The sequence below is a fragment of the Hylobates moloch genome, unplaced genomic scaffold (assembly GCF_009828535.3).
Source record: "Hylobates moloch isolate HMO894 unplaced genomic scaffold, HMol_V3 SCAFFOLD_3, whole genome shotgun sequence".
NCBI lineage: Eukaryota > Metazoa > Chordata > Mammalia > Primates > Hylobatidae > Hylobates > Hylobates moloch.
In genome coordinates, this window is record NW_026652278.1 from 82,167,365 (window position 1) to 82,183,669 (window position 16,305).

The 16,305-nt window shown below is 36.5% G+C and overlaps 1 protein-coding gene across 10 annotated transcripts in view; it reads left to right on the forward strand.

Moving 5' to 3' along the window:
• Window positions 1-16,305, forward strand: part of MAPK8 (mitogen-activated protein kinase 8) — a 133,861-nt gene that overhangs the window by 45,745 nt on the left and 71,811 nt on the right. For 2 of the 10 annotated variants that reach the window (XM_058436474.1, XM_058436475.1), the window contains one exon: window positions 12,480-12,524. The exons of the other annotated variants lie outside the window; for them this stretch is intronic. The gene's annotated coding sequence lies outside the window, so the exon portion shown is untranslated. The remainder of the gene's footprint in view (window positions 1-12,479; window positions 12,525-16,305) is intronic. 10 annotated transcript variants of the gene reach the window in all.

Genomic DNA, 16,305 nt, shown 5'->3' on the forward strand with positions numbered 1-16,305 from the left:
TCATAGATTGGAAGACTCAGCATGTTATAAATGCCTGTTTTCCTAAAATAGATGTAATACAAGTTTAACAAAATTTCAGCAGGTTCTTTTTGTAGATACAGACAAAATTATCCTAAGATTTATATGAAAAGACAGAAGAACTAGAGTAGCTAGTTTTTCATACAATTTTGAAAAAAGATAAGATGGGAGGAAACACTCTATACTCAATTTCAAGACTTATAAAGATAGCATAATTAAGACAGTGTAGTATTGGCAGACAGATAGACACATAGGTCAGTGGAACAGACTAGAAACCCAGAAATAGCTCCACACAAGTAAAGCCAATTGATTTTGACAGAGGTACAAAAGAGACTCAGTGGAGGAAAGTGGCCTATATCCAAATGGTACTGGCACAGTTGGATAGCCATAGGCAACAAAATAAACCTTGACCTAAACCTTGTGCAAAAATTAACCCCAAGTGGATCATAGATTCTAAATGTAAACCCTACAACCATAAAACTTAAAACATGGAAAAAAAATCTCTCGGACATTTGTGATTCATTTGTATCATGGAATCCTACTCAACAATAAGAAGGGAATGTGATGTATATGCAACTAATCGGAGAACTCTTGAAGACATTTGCTGAATGAAGAAAAGTCAGCTCGAAAAGTCACATATGTATGACTGCATTTATAGAACATTCTTGAAATGACAAAATTATAGACATGGAGAACAGATAACAGATTAGTTTTTGCCAGGGATTAGGGATGGGGTTATGGGAACAGAGAGGGAAGTGACTGTGACTGTAAAGCAGGTAGTCTTTGTGATGATGGAACAGTTTTGTATCTTGATAGTGGTTGGCGGTAGTGACACAAATCCGCACCTGTGGTAAAGCGATACATAGCTATACACACACACACTATACTAATGTCAGTTTCCTAGTTTTGATTTTATACTATAGTAAAATGTAACCATGGGAGAAACTGGGTGCAGGGTACAGGGGACCTCTTTTGCTGTCTTTGGAACTTCCTTTGAATCTAAAATTATTTCAAAATTAAAAAAATTTTTTTTAAATTATCCTAGCTAAAGTATCAAGGGAAAGTTCTTAAGAGAAAAAAAACAAGGGAAGGGACAGTACAGGATGTCTGGGAAATTGTGACATTTAAACTCGTTTTTATCCAGAGGGCATTTGCCAAATCTGGTTTCCTTTCCTCAGCATCAGAGAGCATTGAGGAACCTGAGGAAATAATAAGGTCTTTCTTTCTGGGGTGATAAATCTGATACGTTCTTCCTCTTCGCGTTAAAGCTGAGACTTAGCTAAACTGGAAACCACCACCAATCCCACCATCCTTCAAGATTGCAGGGAAAATTGATTTTCTGCATGCTTCTTAGTTTTTAATGTGCATCAGAATCACATGGAGGACTTGTTAAAACAAAGATTGCTGGGCAACATCCCCAGAGTGTAAGATTCAGTAGGTCTGGGGTGAGACTTTTAAAATTTGTACCTCTACCAAGTTTCCAGATGATGGTGATTTTGCTGGTTGGGAACCACACTGCAAAAATTATTTGTATAGCCAAAACCTTGTTGGAGTGAATATGGGGGCAAGATCACTGCTGAGAATTTTAAGTGACCAACTGACCCTTGTATAATTTGCAGTGCGAATTTAACACTGTGTAGGTGATCTAAAAAAAAAAAAAGAATTCCCTAAGATAATTTATCCCCATAATGGCAGTATTCGTAGACTGGCAGTGAGTATCCCCAGACTCTTGTAGAAGCTGATACAAATTCTCTTTGGAGAAACTCATCTCCATCCCAGGGTTGAAGGTTTTCCTAGAAATAAAATTCTAAGTAAGTAGAACAACTGTGATAGTCAAAAATAAAAACATAAACTAAGCACTGTGAGCAGGAGTCAACAGCAGACCTGCTAGAAAATAGGAATAAGCAGATACAGAATATGAAATAAGTGTTTCATATGTTTCAACAAAAGACAAGTTGAAAATATGTTCCAAGATTCAGAAACTATAAAGACTATTCAAAGAGATTTTTTAAAAATAGCTAGAATTTATACAGTTGAAAATTATAGTAGTTGAAACTTTATTTAAAAATCCTCAATAAGGCCAGGCGTGGTGGCTCACGCCTGTAATCCCAGCACTTTGGGAGGCCGAGGCAGGCAGATCACAAGGTCAGGAGATCAAGACCATCCTGGCTAACACGGTGAAACCCCATCTCTACTAAAAATACAAAAAATTAGCCGGGCGTAGTGGCGGGCGCCTGTAGTCCCAGCTACTCCGGAGGCTGAGGCAGGAGAATGGCGTGAATCTGGGAGGCGGAGCTCACAGTGAGCCGAGATTGCGCCACTGCACTCCAGCCTGGGCGACAGAGCCAGACTCCGTCTCAAAAAAAAAAAAAAAAAAAAAAATCCTCAGTAGATGAATTTAACTGCAGATTATATAAACTCAAAAAAGGAAATAATGAACTGAATAATTACTCAACAAGCATTCAAGAGAAACAGTTGAAACGTATGAAAGAGAAGTTATACATATTTAAAAATAAATATTTGTCTGAATGGTCTTCCGTAAGAGAGAATGGTAGACAACAGTTAAAAGAATAATGGCTAAGAATTTTCTACAACTTGTGAACAACATTAACTTATACATTGAAGAAGCACGGGAAGCTAAGGCGGTTAAATAAATAAATCCTCACTTAGCCTTGTTACAATAAAACAGCAGAACACCAAAGACAAAGAAAAGATTTTTGACATATCTGGGGAGGAAGACAGATTTACCATTAATAAGGTCACACCCAGAAGACAGGGGAACATTTTCTTAAATTAAAATAAAAATCTAGAATTTTATACTAAGAGAATAAATCCAGGGAAATTCATATGTTTCTTGCAGACAAAAACTGAGCATTTGCAGTTAGGAAGTCTTCACTTGAAATTTAGAAGTGTGTACTCTAGGCAGGAAGAAAGTGACTCTTGGATGGCCAGAGATACAAGAAAGATCAAAAAGCTTAAGAGTAGTAAATATCTTAGTAAATCTAAACAAACATTTTTATAAAACAGTAATCATTTTCATAGGCTTTAAAACATATTAATATATATGCCAATGATAGCATATAAGTCAGAAGGATGAATGGAGTTTCTGTAAGGTACTTGTGAGGACGGTAAAGATACGTAACTTTTCAGAGTCTGAAGTTAATCAGCATGTGTGTCATAATAAAGAAGAGCAGATAGAAGAAATAGAGGTAATAACTTGTGAAATAACATAGAGGATGAAATAAGGGAAAATATGAAATCCTAAAGGAGAAAAACCCAGAAACACATAGTTCACAGATTAAGTAGAAAACAAAGTGATGGATATAAACCCAAATATATCATTAACTACATTAAATGGAAAATGAATTAAGCCCCAATTAGTTTGAGTGGCCTACCGAATTTTTAAAATCCAACTATGTGGCCTGGCATGGTGGCTCACACCTATAGTCCCAGAACTTCAGGAGGCCTAGGCGGGTGGATCACCAGCCTGGCCAACATAGTGAAACCTCGTCTTCACTAAAAATACAAAAATTAGCTGGTTCTGATGGCATATGCCTGTAATCCCAGCTGCTTGGGAAGCTGAGGCAGGAGAATAGTTTCAACCTGGGAGGTGGAGGTTGCAGTGAGCTGAATTCGCACCACTGCACTCCAGCCTGGGTGACAGAGTGAGACTCCATCTCAAAAAAAAAAAAAAAAAAAAAAAAAAAGTTTAAAATGGTTGAAAGTAAAAGGATGGAAAAAAGATATATCGTGCAAATACTAATATGGATTTTAAAGGCAAAAATTGGATTTTTTTTTGCACTGATAAAAGGTAACACTTCGATAGGAAAATACGATTGTAAATTCCACATATTTAATGCTATGACTACAAAGTATATAATGCAAACAAAATACCAGGAGGAAAAAGACATTCATAATCACAATTGGAGTGTTTTCAGGCTTGTCTCATTAACTAATAGAACAAGCAGAGAATACACTGACATAAACCTTGTTTTACAAGTATTCTTTAATCTGTTTCACATCTGTAACGTCTGTAGTCACATCCTATTTTTCACCACTCATAATTGGTTTTCTGTGCCTTCTTTCTTTTTGTTTAGTCTTGCAAACACCAAATAGTAAATGCTGCTATCTTTATTGTTTGCTAAGAATAATCAGTGATAAGTGAACATACCAGAGAGTTCATCATTTTTGTTTGTTTTTTGAGACAGGGTCTCGCTCTTTTACCTATGCTGGAGTGCAGTGGCATGATCAAGGCTCATGCAGCCTTGACCTCTCGGGCTCAGGTGATCCTCACACCTCAGCCTCCAAAGTGGGAGCTGGGACTATAGATACATGCCACCACACCTGGCTTAATTTTGTATTTTTTAATAGAGATGGGGTTTCACCATGTTGCCCAGGCTGGTCTCGAACCCCTGGGCTCAAGCAATGCATCCACCTCGGCCTTCCAAAGTGGTGGAGTTATAGGTTACACTGTACCTGGCCATCAATCTTATTTTTTAAAATCTTTTAATTGTAAAATACACATAACATAAATTTATTACTTGTTTAGTACATTTAGAATGTTGTGCATCTATCACCACTGTATAGTTCCAGGACATTTTCATCACCCCAAGAGGAAACCCTGTATCCGTTACGTAGTCACCCTCATTCCCCTGTCCATTCCCTTCCTGGTAACCACTAATCTGCTTTTTGTCTCTATGGGTTTGTCTTTTTTGGATATTTCATGTTAATGGAATCATAGAATATGTACCTGGTTTACTTCACTTAGCATAATGTCCTCAAGGTTCATCCATATTGTAGCAGGTATCAGTACTTTGTTTCTATCTACCACATTTTGTTTATCCAGTCATTAGTTGATGAACCTTTGGACATTGCTACCTTTGGCTATTGTGAATAGTGCTGCTATGAACATGTGTATCCACATTTTTGTTTGAGTATCTGTTTTCAGTTCTTTTGGATATATACCCCTGACTGGAATTGCTGGGTCATATGGTAATTCTATGTTTTACTTTTTGAGGTACCCAGCAAACTGTTTTTCATAGCAGTTGTACCATTTTATATTTCTACCCGTGTGATATACAAGGATTCTAATTATCCACATCCTGGTCAGAGCTTGTTACTTTCTTTTTGATTATATTAGTAGTCATCATAGTGGATATGAAGTGGTGCCTTATGGTTTTGATTTGTATTTGCCTCATGGGTAATGATGTTGAACATCTTGTAGCATACTTATTGGCTGTTTTGGGTTTGTCTTTTTTGTTGTTGAATTGTAAGAGTTTTTTCCTGTTTTGGATACAAGACCTTTGTCAGATACATGAGTTGCAAATATTTTTTCCTCTTCTATGGGTTGTCTTTCCACTTTCTTAAGTGGACAACAACCCTCCAACTAGAGAAGATATTTGCAACACATAATCGAGAAAGGACTGTTATAAATTAACCAGGTTTGGCAGCATGGACCTGTAATCCCACTTTCTTGGGAGGCTGAGGCACCAGAATCACTTGAACCTGGGAGATGTAGGTTGCAGTGAGCCGAGATCGTGCCACTGCACTCCAGCCTGGGCTACAAAGTGAGACTCTGTCTAAAAGAAAAAAAAGAAGAAGGTGTAAAGAACTCGAATAGTTGAACTAGAAAGAGATTTCAAAAAGAGGAAAACTGAAAGGAAAGTATACAGGAAAGATGCCCAGTCTCCTTAGTATTTAAGAGAAGTGCAGACTAATACTAAGTGAGATATTAGTTACATTTAAAAGTCTGTCAATTCGATGATGGTGTTGCCCCTGTGGAAAATAGGTTTTTTTAATCACCTAAAATAGTTGAACAGGTGCTTATCCTATGGCCCAGCAGATTAACTCGTAGATAACCTAGAAGTTAGGGTAAATAACCCTAGAAAAGCATAAGCAAATGTGTGGGGGAGGCATCTACAATAATGTTCATAGCAACATTTTTTATCATAGCCTAAAATTGGAAACAACCTAAATATCCCTCAGTATTAGGTTAGATAAACTGTGGTATATTCATGTAGTGGAATATCATTCCATAGGCCCAATTTGTGAACTACAGCCACACACACTCTTGCACGCGTGTATCACAGTTATAAAATCAAGCAAAAGAAGCAAACGCGAAAGGATATGTATGCCATGATTTCTTTTATATGAAGTTTGATAAGAGCCAAAACCGAAAAATATGACTGTGATAAATACTTAGATTGTGAAGTTATAAAGAAAAGCAAGGCAATGATTTCCACAAACTTTAGGATAAATGGTACCTCTTGGGTGTGAGAGGAGGAGATGATTATGGGGGGAATTTTAAGGGATTGGTAATGGGTGATGGTTACACTGGTGTTCATTCTTTAAGTGTACGTATATACAGAATACACTTTGTTATGTAATAGTTTTCATAAGATGCATTTTTTGTACATTTCTATGCCAGTTATCTGTAATCATGATGAAGTGGTTGATTTTTTTAAAGGAAAATATAAATAACCAAAATCAATAAAAAGGAAAAGACCTGAATTGATTAATATTATGGAAACAGCATCAGACCAGCTACTTTTATACATGAATTCTATCGAGGAACGTGACCCACTTTTTAGAGTTCCACTTTTGTATTTCCATAACTCTGTTGCATATTACCCCGATCACATTAATAGGGTCTCCAAATTAACATGTCTAAAATCAATGTTTTTATCTTTTTGCTTTTCTAGTGTGTCACATGATAGTCTGTCTGTTCTTGGTTGACTTCCCTTAGTTGACTTATGACTGCCTCTGTAATTATCTTATAATGATTTCATTTTCCTTATGTTCTCAGCTGTTTTCCACTTCCTCCTCCCCGAATCTCTTATTGCTCCACAGGACCTCATGTCCTTTTCCAGGGTGAAAACAGCCACTGAACATGAATTATTTCAGTTTACCTTTCCTAGGCTTGAATGCTTCCCTCTTGCTTTCAGAATAATATACTTTTAAAAAAGGAAATGTATTATAGCTATCATCATTTTCACACTTTAAAGCAAATAAAGTTTTACCACTTCATACTACTAATATTGCTGTCTCTTGTACTATTATACTTCTCTAAGTTTTCCTTCCTACCCTGATGGCTGTTGTTATGCATTTCTTCTTCCATCCTTGCCTTTCGTCTTTCCCCTGGTGAGTAGCGGGGAGCTTACATATAGGTCTTCCCTAAGGTGCTGTCCTTAGTCTGCATCTTTTTTCTTACTAATTTGTATGTAAAATGAGAATTTATATGACACAGTAAGTATGTTTTCTACTTGGGTTAATAATATCAGTACCCTTCCTGGCATGCAGACTGAAATTTCTTGAGTTCTAGCTTCTTCCTCATTGCCTCTATAGCCAGTTGACTAGCAAATTTCATTGATTCTTTCCAAAACTTCAGAAAATTTTCCTCATTTTCATTGACATGACCAGCTTTATTTGCCTTGCTTAATGTCCTCAGATGTGGTTTGTCAGTGGTCTGTGATGCAAAAGTAAATTCATTGTACCTTTTTCTAGCTTTATTTCCTGCAGTGGATCCTTTATGAAACCTGTATGCCCAGCAAAACGGACTATTTTTCTTTGACAGTTGCTGGTTTTGCCTCTGTTCTTTCCTCTCACTATTCAGTCCCTTCACCACATCCCCCATCCCTTCTACCTCTTTTCTCGTTACACAATGAGTCTTAGAAAGAAAGATACGGAAGTGAAAATTACCTTTTTTCAGGCCAAAATCTTAGCCTCAAAGGTATCTGTAGCATTTCATTTGTATCTTTTCTGACTCTTGTTTCTCCCTTGCTTTAAAATGAACTTTGAGTGTTTTATTTCTACTAACTAGTTTCTCTATTTCTTGGGATCGGGGAGTCATCTTTGTGTTCCAGACTCAGAAGAGGAAATCATATACTGTTCATGTGAATTAATGGGAAAAAAATACAAACCGAAAAACCACATTTTCTTTTTATTAGCCTCTATTTTGGGGGTGGGGGATAGGAAGTGGGCAGGGGTTTCTAAAGTCATTAAATTTTAGTTAAGAGCAATCTTACCACTAATTTATTCCAAGACCATAGTTTTATGAGCGAGAAAAATGTGCCTCCAAAATTTAAGTGGATTCCACAGTATCACACTGCTCACGTAATTTGTGATTTCCAAAATTTTATTAGCTTTTTTTTTTTTTGAGATGGAGTTTCACTCTTGTTGCCCAGGCTGGAGTGCAATGGGGTGTGATCTTGTCTCACTGCAACCTCCACCTCCTGGGTTCAAACAATTCTCCTGCCTCAGCCTCCTGAGTAGCTGGGATTACAGGCGCCTGCCACCACGCCCAGCTGATTTTTGTATTTTTAGTATGGACGGGGTTTCACCATGTTGGCCAGGCTGGTCTCAAACTCCTGACTTCATGATCCGCCCACTTCGGCCTCCCAAAGTGCTGGGATTACAGGCGTGAGCCACCACACCCAGTGTGATATTTATTTTTTAGAAATGGGGCCTCGCTGTGTTGCCCAGACTGGAGTGCAGTGGCCATTCACTGGCCTGAACATAATGCACTGCAGCCTTGAACTCTTGGCATCTAGCCATCCTCACGCCTCAGCCTCCTGAGTACTGAAAATTTTAAGGTCATTTTGCCTTCAGTCCCACATGGGAGCAGGAGTCCTAGGTGAGCTGGGGTTGCCATAACCATAACTGAATGTGAATCCCCTGGCAGAAAGGTAACCTCCTTTTCTTTATATGAGCTTGTAGAAATTCATTTATCTATTCCTATTTCCCTTTTCTCCCCACCTTTGGCTTTGGTAGCTGGAACTGAAGAAATCTTTCTTATTTTCTGTAATGTGTTTTATAAATTACGTGTGGTCTAATGATTATATGGTTTTAAGAAAAATACCATAAAGGCTCTCTGTTTGTCTGTTATTGGTGTACAGGAATGCTTGTGATTTTTGTACATTGATTTTGTATCCTGAGACTTTGCTGAAGTTGCTAATCAGCTTAAGGAGATTTTGGGCTGAGACGATGGGGTTTTCTAGATATACAATCATGTCATCTGCAAACAGGGACAATTTGACTTCCGCTTTTCCTAATTGAATACCCTTTATTTCCTTCTCCTGCCTGATTGCTCTGGCCAGAACTTCCAGCACTATGTTGAATAGGAGCGGTGAGAGAGGGCATCCCTGTCTTGTGCCAGTTTTCAGAGGGAATGCTTCTAGTTTTTGCCCATTCAGTATGATATTGGCTGTGGGTTTGTCGTAGATAGCTCTTATTATTTTGAGATACGTCCCATCAATACCTAATTTATTGAGAGTTTTTAGCATGAAGGGTTGTTGAATTTTGTCAAAGGCCTTTTCTGCATCTGTTGAGATAATCATGTGGTTTTTGTCTTTGGTTCTGTTTATATGCTGGATTACATTTATTGATTTGCGTATGTTGAACCAGCCTTGCATCCCAGGGATGAAGCCCACTCGATTATGGTAGATAAGCTTTTTGATGTGCTGCTGGATTCGGTTTGTCGGTATTTTATTGAGGATTTTTGCATCAGTGTTCAAATCATGAGTGAACTCCCATTCGCAATTGCTTCAAAGAGAATAAAATACCTAGGAATCCAACTTACAAGGGATGTAAAGGACCTCTTCAAGGAGAACTACAAACCACTGCTCAATGAAATGAAAGAGGATACAAACAAATGGAAGAACATTCCATGCTCATGGGTAGGAAGAATCAATATCGTGAAAATGGCCATACTGCCCAAGGTAATTTATAGATTCAATGCCATCCCCATCAAGCTACCAATGACTTTCTTCACAGAATTGGAAAAAACTACTTTAAAGTTCATATGGAACCAAAAAAGAGCCCGCATCGCCAAGTCAATCCTAAGCCAAAAGAACAAAGCTGGAGGCATCATGCTACCTGACTTCAAACTATACTACAAGGCTACAGTAACCAAAACAGCATGGTACTGGTACCAAAACAGAGACATAGATCAATGGAACAGAACAGAGCCCTCAGAAATGATGCCACATATCTACAACTGTCTGATCTTTGACAAACCTGACAAAAACAAGAAATGGGGAAAGGATTCCCTAATTAATAAATGGTGCTGGGAAAACTGGCTAGCCATATGTAGAAAGCTGAAACTGGATTCCTTCCTTACACCTTATACAAAAATTAATTCAAGATGGATTAAAGACTTACATGTTAGACCTAAAACCATTAAAATCCTACAAGAAAACCTAGGCAATACCATTCAGGACATAGGCGTGGGCAAGGACTTCATGTCTAAAACACCAAAAGCAATGGCAACAAAAGCCAAAATTGACAAATGGGATCTAATTAAACTAAAGAGCTTCTGCACAGCAAAAGAAACCACCATCAGAGTGAACAGGCAAGCTACAGAATGGGAGAAAATTTTTGCAACCTACTCATCTGACAAAGGGCTAATATCCAGAATCTACAATGAACTCAAACATATTTACAAGAAAAAAACAAACAACCCCATCAAAAAGTGGGCAAAGGACATGAACAGACACTTCTCAAAAGAAGACATTTATGCAGCCAAAAAACACATGAAGAAATGCTCATCATCACTGGCCATCAGAGAAATGCAAATCAAAACCACAGTGAGATACCATCTCACACCAGTTAGAATGGCCATAATTAAAAAACCAGGAAACAACAGGTGCCGGAGAGGATGTGGAGAAATAGGAACACTTTTACACTGTTGGTGGGACTGTAAACTAGTTCAACCATTGTGGAAGTCAGTGTGGCGATTCCTCAGGGATCTAGAACTAGAAATACCATTTGACCCAGCCATCCCATTACTGGGTATATACCCAAAGGACTATAAATCATGCTGCTATAAAGACACATGCACACGTATGTTTATTGCGTCACTATTCACAATAGCAAAGACTTGGAACCAACCCAAATATCCAACAACGATAGACTGGATTAAGAAAATGTGGCACATATACACCATGGAATACTATGCAGCCATAAAAAATGATGAGTTCATGTCCTTTTTAGGGACATGGATGAAACTGGAAAACATCATTCTCAGTAAAATGTTGCAAGGACAAAAAACCAAACACCGCATGTTCTCACTCATAGGTGGGAATTGAACAATGAGAACTCATGGACACAGGAAGGGGAACATCACACTCCAGGGACTGTTGTGGGGTTGGGGGAGGGGAGAGGGACAGCATTAGGAGATATACCTAATGCTAAGTGACGAGTTAATGGGTGCAGGAAATCATCATGGCACATGGATACATATGTAACAAACCTGCACATTGTGCACATGTACCCTAAAACCTAAAGTATAATAAAAAAAAAAGAAAAATACCATAAAGGAAGAGTGTTTGTCCTTAGTTTTCATCTTTAGTTATCCATAAAATCTGAACTCTACCCTGAAAAATTTGTCGTCATTGTATTTTTCATCTTTCCTCGATATCTACTTGTTAGTTCAATACTATCTTTTATCAATTTTAATGTACTGTTACAAAGAACATATTTGTTACTGTTTTCATAGAGAATTGAGCAGTAGGACGTTTTTCTTACAGAATTAAACTTAGGTTTTTCTCCATCCACTAGATGGCTCAAGTGCACCACTTTGGCAGCTCAGATTGATCCTTGCTTGCTTTGCTTGTGGTTTCTACTTTGAGTACTGTTTGCTTTTTAAAAACTGGATGAGCCCTTACCTGAACCTAGCTTTACATATATGTGATGGCAGATTTCCTCACATTTTCTGATTGTTTACAGACTTCTGAAAAGCTGGTGAAGTGTTCTTCATATCAATAGTAAAAAGTGCATTACAGTGCTTAGATTTTGTTTTTTGCTTTCAAGTTATTTTGGACTTTAATTCAATTGCCAATAATCTATTTAGATTTCCTCAGACTAGGCATGCAGTTAATAATTCATCCATTTCTTCCTGATTCATAGTCATTTGGAGTCATTTTCCAGCACATGGTGGTACCTCAGTAGTTTTTGAGGCACACAGGGCTATTTGCTTCAGTTCTGTAGTAATATTTATTTAGTGCTTTTGTGCTTGGCATTGTATGGGCCAGTGGAGGGAAATACCAGGATGACTAAAGAGGATATTTTCATCAGCAAGGAGCCCACTGCGTTAATTCGTTTCCTTAAGTTTCTTTTTTTATTATTTTTTATTTTTATTTTTCCTGAAAGCACATTGGTATTTTAAGTTTTTGAAGCCAAATAATGAGTATAATGAAGGCTGATTAGAGCTTATGTTTATAACCAACTCTGAGGAGAATTTTGTTTTTGACATTGTCCCTGTTGGTATTGCCTGAAAAAAACTTAAAAAAAAAAAAAAAAAAAAAAACTGAATTCTTTAGAAATATGCTTGTGGCTTTCTGTTTTGAGTTGTTAAGTAAAAAGGAAAAAGAATTAAGATTAGTTGAATGCTTATGTGCCAGTTTCTTACTTAATTGGATGCTCTCAATAATTTGGAAGACAAGTACAAATATCTCTATTTACAGATGAAGAAACTAAGGAATCAGAAGTTGCCCAGGATCAAAGAAATGGTAAGAGAGGCAAACTCTTTGTGATATCAAGGGTTTTTTTTTTTTTTTTTGCCCAAGAGAAAATAATTATTTTCTGAAATGGCAGAAACATTTGTAATATCAACTAGTTGGATACTTTCATATCCTAAAGACAGAAAACTCCAAACAAAGGATTGATTGCCTCTCACAGTTGATCTTTGAGATTATAAACAAATATTCTTGCCAAACTAGAGCAATCAGTCATACTGGTATCTCTTTTACAGATACCTTTAGAATGATAGCAAACACTGTAAAATTGATTTTTCCAGAGAAAGTGTTTGCACCTAATAATCTTATTTTTCAAGAATAATAACTGAATTATTTCATCAGTTTGAAAATATAGTGTATGATTTAAAGGAGAAGGGCAAGTTATTGATATAGATACACGTTATTTACAATATTATAACTAGATTACATTACAAATATCGTAACAACAATTTGTCTTTATAAAATCCCCTTGATTTCTCTTTATTGTTTAAGGGTCCTTGTAGCTAAGCTGTGTAAAACAGTAAATATGGCTGTTTGTCAGTGTTCTTAAGGAAACAGGAGTGAAGTAAAGCAAACAATACAAAAGGGGTTTGCTTAAAGGATATACTTAATTTCTCTGTGGCTGTGGTATCATTTTTCTGGCTCTGTTGTCTTTGTCCTTTTTCACTGCATCAGAAAACAGCCATTAGGTACATATCCTTCAAAGTTTTAAAAGTTGAAATTGTACTTTCACAACTATTAAAACAAAAATAACCAGTAATGCGAACTGAACCCAAAGATATTTAAGATAAATATCCTCCCGTAACTGTAAATTTGTATCCTCCATATCACCTTAGAAATTTTCGTATGCATTGACTAGATTTATTGACATTTTTGTTCCCTTTTATGCATTATCAGATATTGCCATCAGTACTATTACCGTATTTATGCAATGTTGCCTTGTGTGGAAATTCTAAACCTTTGCTAACTCTTGGTAACCAAGATAACGATAAACTAAGGAGATTATTATCCCATCTTTTGAGAGAAATGTAAAATTATTCATTTGTCTATAAAGAATCTTTGACAAAGGTATTTTTTAAAGCGTATGGAATCCTAGCCATTTTATTATTATTAGCTATGTACCTAAATGATATTTTACATATGAGTATAAGGAAGACAGACTTTAGGTTGTCAAAGAATGAGCATGTCTCATGCGTTACAGTCATGGCATGACAGTTGGATTACAATTATCTCTTGATGAATCAACTTCATCTAAACCTTAATTGCATATTAAATTATTTAGTCATTTCCTGATTCAGTAATGAGAAGTCAGAATATATAGTAATTTACTGGGTAGCATGTTACATGCCATAGCTTGCAGAATGTACTTGTCAGTAAAGTCCACAATAAATCAAAGACAAATGAGAAAATTCTTTTAGAATTCAACTTTAGTGTTTTTTTTTTTTTTCCTTAATTTGAAGTGACTTTAAATGCTGTCATGTAATGAGAAAAGAACCCTAGGTATAAATATTTAACCTGCTATAACTTTTTGTTGGAAAGGAGGTAGATTTTTTTTAATTAGTATTTTTTTCCCATGGGAAAAAAATAATTTTGGTGATGCAGTATGCCTTTATCTGTGTATTGTTAAAAACTAAACTAAACAAAAAACCCCCACTAAGAACCTTTAAATTTAACAAAGTTTATTTGAGCAGGAAAAAGGTTCTAGAAGCAGACAGCACTCTAAGATGGTTCAGAATACTACCACTTAACAACTGGTGAGCTGTTTTAATAACAGGGAAAAATAAGAAATGTCATACAGAAATTACCTGATTGGTGCAGCTTGGTGTTTGCCTTATTTGGGCATAATCTAGCAGCTTTTAACCTGGGATTGGCTGAGACTCAGATGTGTGGTTATAAGGATATACTCCTAAGTTAGGTTATAACTTGTTTACACATCAAGCTAGAGTACAGTTAACAGTGTATGGAGGCAGCTTTGGGCCAAATCTAATTGAACAGTATAAAAATAAGTTTTGCAAATATTTATCCTTACAACATGAGTTACATCCTAATATTCTTTATTCTCTTCTATTTCACTAAAATTCAAATCCACCAAATTGATTTCATGACCCATCAGTGTGTTGGAACTCATTAGTTTGGAAACACTGCCATATAGGGTTGAAAAGTTTTTTTCTTTTTTTACCCTATTAACAACTGACTAGTCTGAAGGAGCTCAAATATTTGGAAAGCTTTATTAGTGCAGTTTAGTAGTAGCTGGCTTTTAAAAAAAAATTGCTTTCTAGAATCCTCCCTGCTACATAATCACCAAATGTTATTTCAATATTGTTTTCCTAACTTGAAATTTAACTGAATGACTAGAAGGCGTTGGACCAAGAAATATCTGAAGTACCAAGCCCACAAAGGAAAATTTAATATTTATTGAGGTATCATGGTTATCTGTGCACCCTTAAAATTAAGCCCATTTTAGTTAATAGAATATAAGTTTCAGCTGGGTGTAGTAGCTCAGCACTTTGGGAGGCCAAGGCAGGAGGATCACTTGAGGCCGGGAGTTTGACACCAGCCTGGGCAACAGAATGAGACCGCATCTATACAATTTTAAAATTAAGCAAGCTTGGTGGTACATGCCTGTAGTCCTAGCTATTCAGGAGGCCGAGATGGAAGGATTGCTTAAGCCCAGGAGTTTGGGGCTGCAAGTGAGCCATGCTTGTGCTGTTGCATTCCAGCGTGGGTGGCAGAGTGAGATCTTGTTTAAAAATTAAAAAAAAATAAAAATAAATAAATACATATATATGTTTATATAGATATATAAATTTCAAGTTAGTTGTTTAAAGGATGTCATTAACCAGAACCAAGCATCAGTCTTTGGTAATGAAAGCATTCTAAAAGTCTTTCTTTTAGACAGATTGAAAAGTCTATCTTGCAGACAAAGATAATTTTATTAATCATAAGTAACATTATGAAAAGTATTAGTGAATATTAATAACTCAGTTTCTTCACTTACGTTGAGTTGCTTTACATGTTTTATCTTTGCATAATCTATAAACTTGATGTTTCTTAGTTGACAAAATAAGTTTACAGTTAGATATATAGGTAACTTTTAGTTCAATATTTTAAAAGTTGTGTCATGAGAAGTATAAATAAAATTCAATGAAAGATACCATTTCTTGGCCTTATATAATGGCGTATATTTGAACACTTGGAGATAGTGGAAAAGGGCATTTCACATAAGGGGAACAAAGGCATCAAGGCAGAAAAGCTTAATATGGTCCAGGAATAAAACATTCAACTGGATGGGCTTTGTTCTAAAGGCAGTTTTTGAGAGAAGAGAGAATTAAATTAACTTACGTTACAATACCTACTTGCTACAGGAGATAATGGGTGAATTTGAAGGGAGTGAAATTAGGCAGAGAGAGCAGTTAAGAAATCATTGAAATATTTTAGAGAAGAAATGAGATTGAAGTAGGACAGTGTCTATGGAAATAAGTAATTTATCAAGACAGTAAAATCAACACAATTTGGCAGCTGATTAGATTAATTCAAAAATATTTGAGTGTGTGCTATGCAATTCTGGGAATCCAACTGTGAACAAAATGCATGCTCTTTACCCTTACATGTGTTCTAGTCCAATGGGAAGCACAGACATTTCAATTCAGGGTAATACATGTGCTGCCATGGAGAAAGACCCAGTGTGTCTTGGGAGTGAGTATACTGATTGAACTTGAAGCCTCAGGGATGAGTAGGTCTTGACCAGGTAAAGTTGGGGTTAGAGTGTGTTACA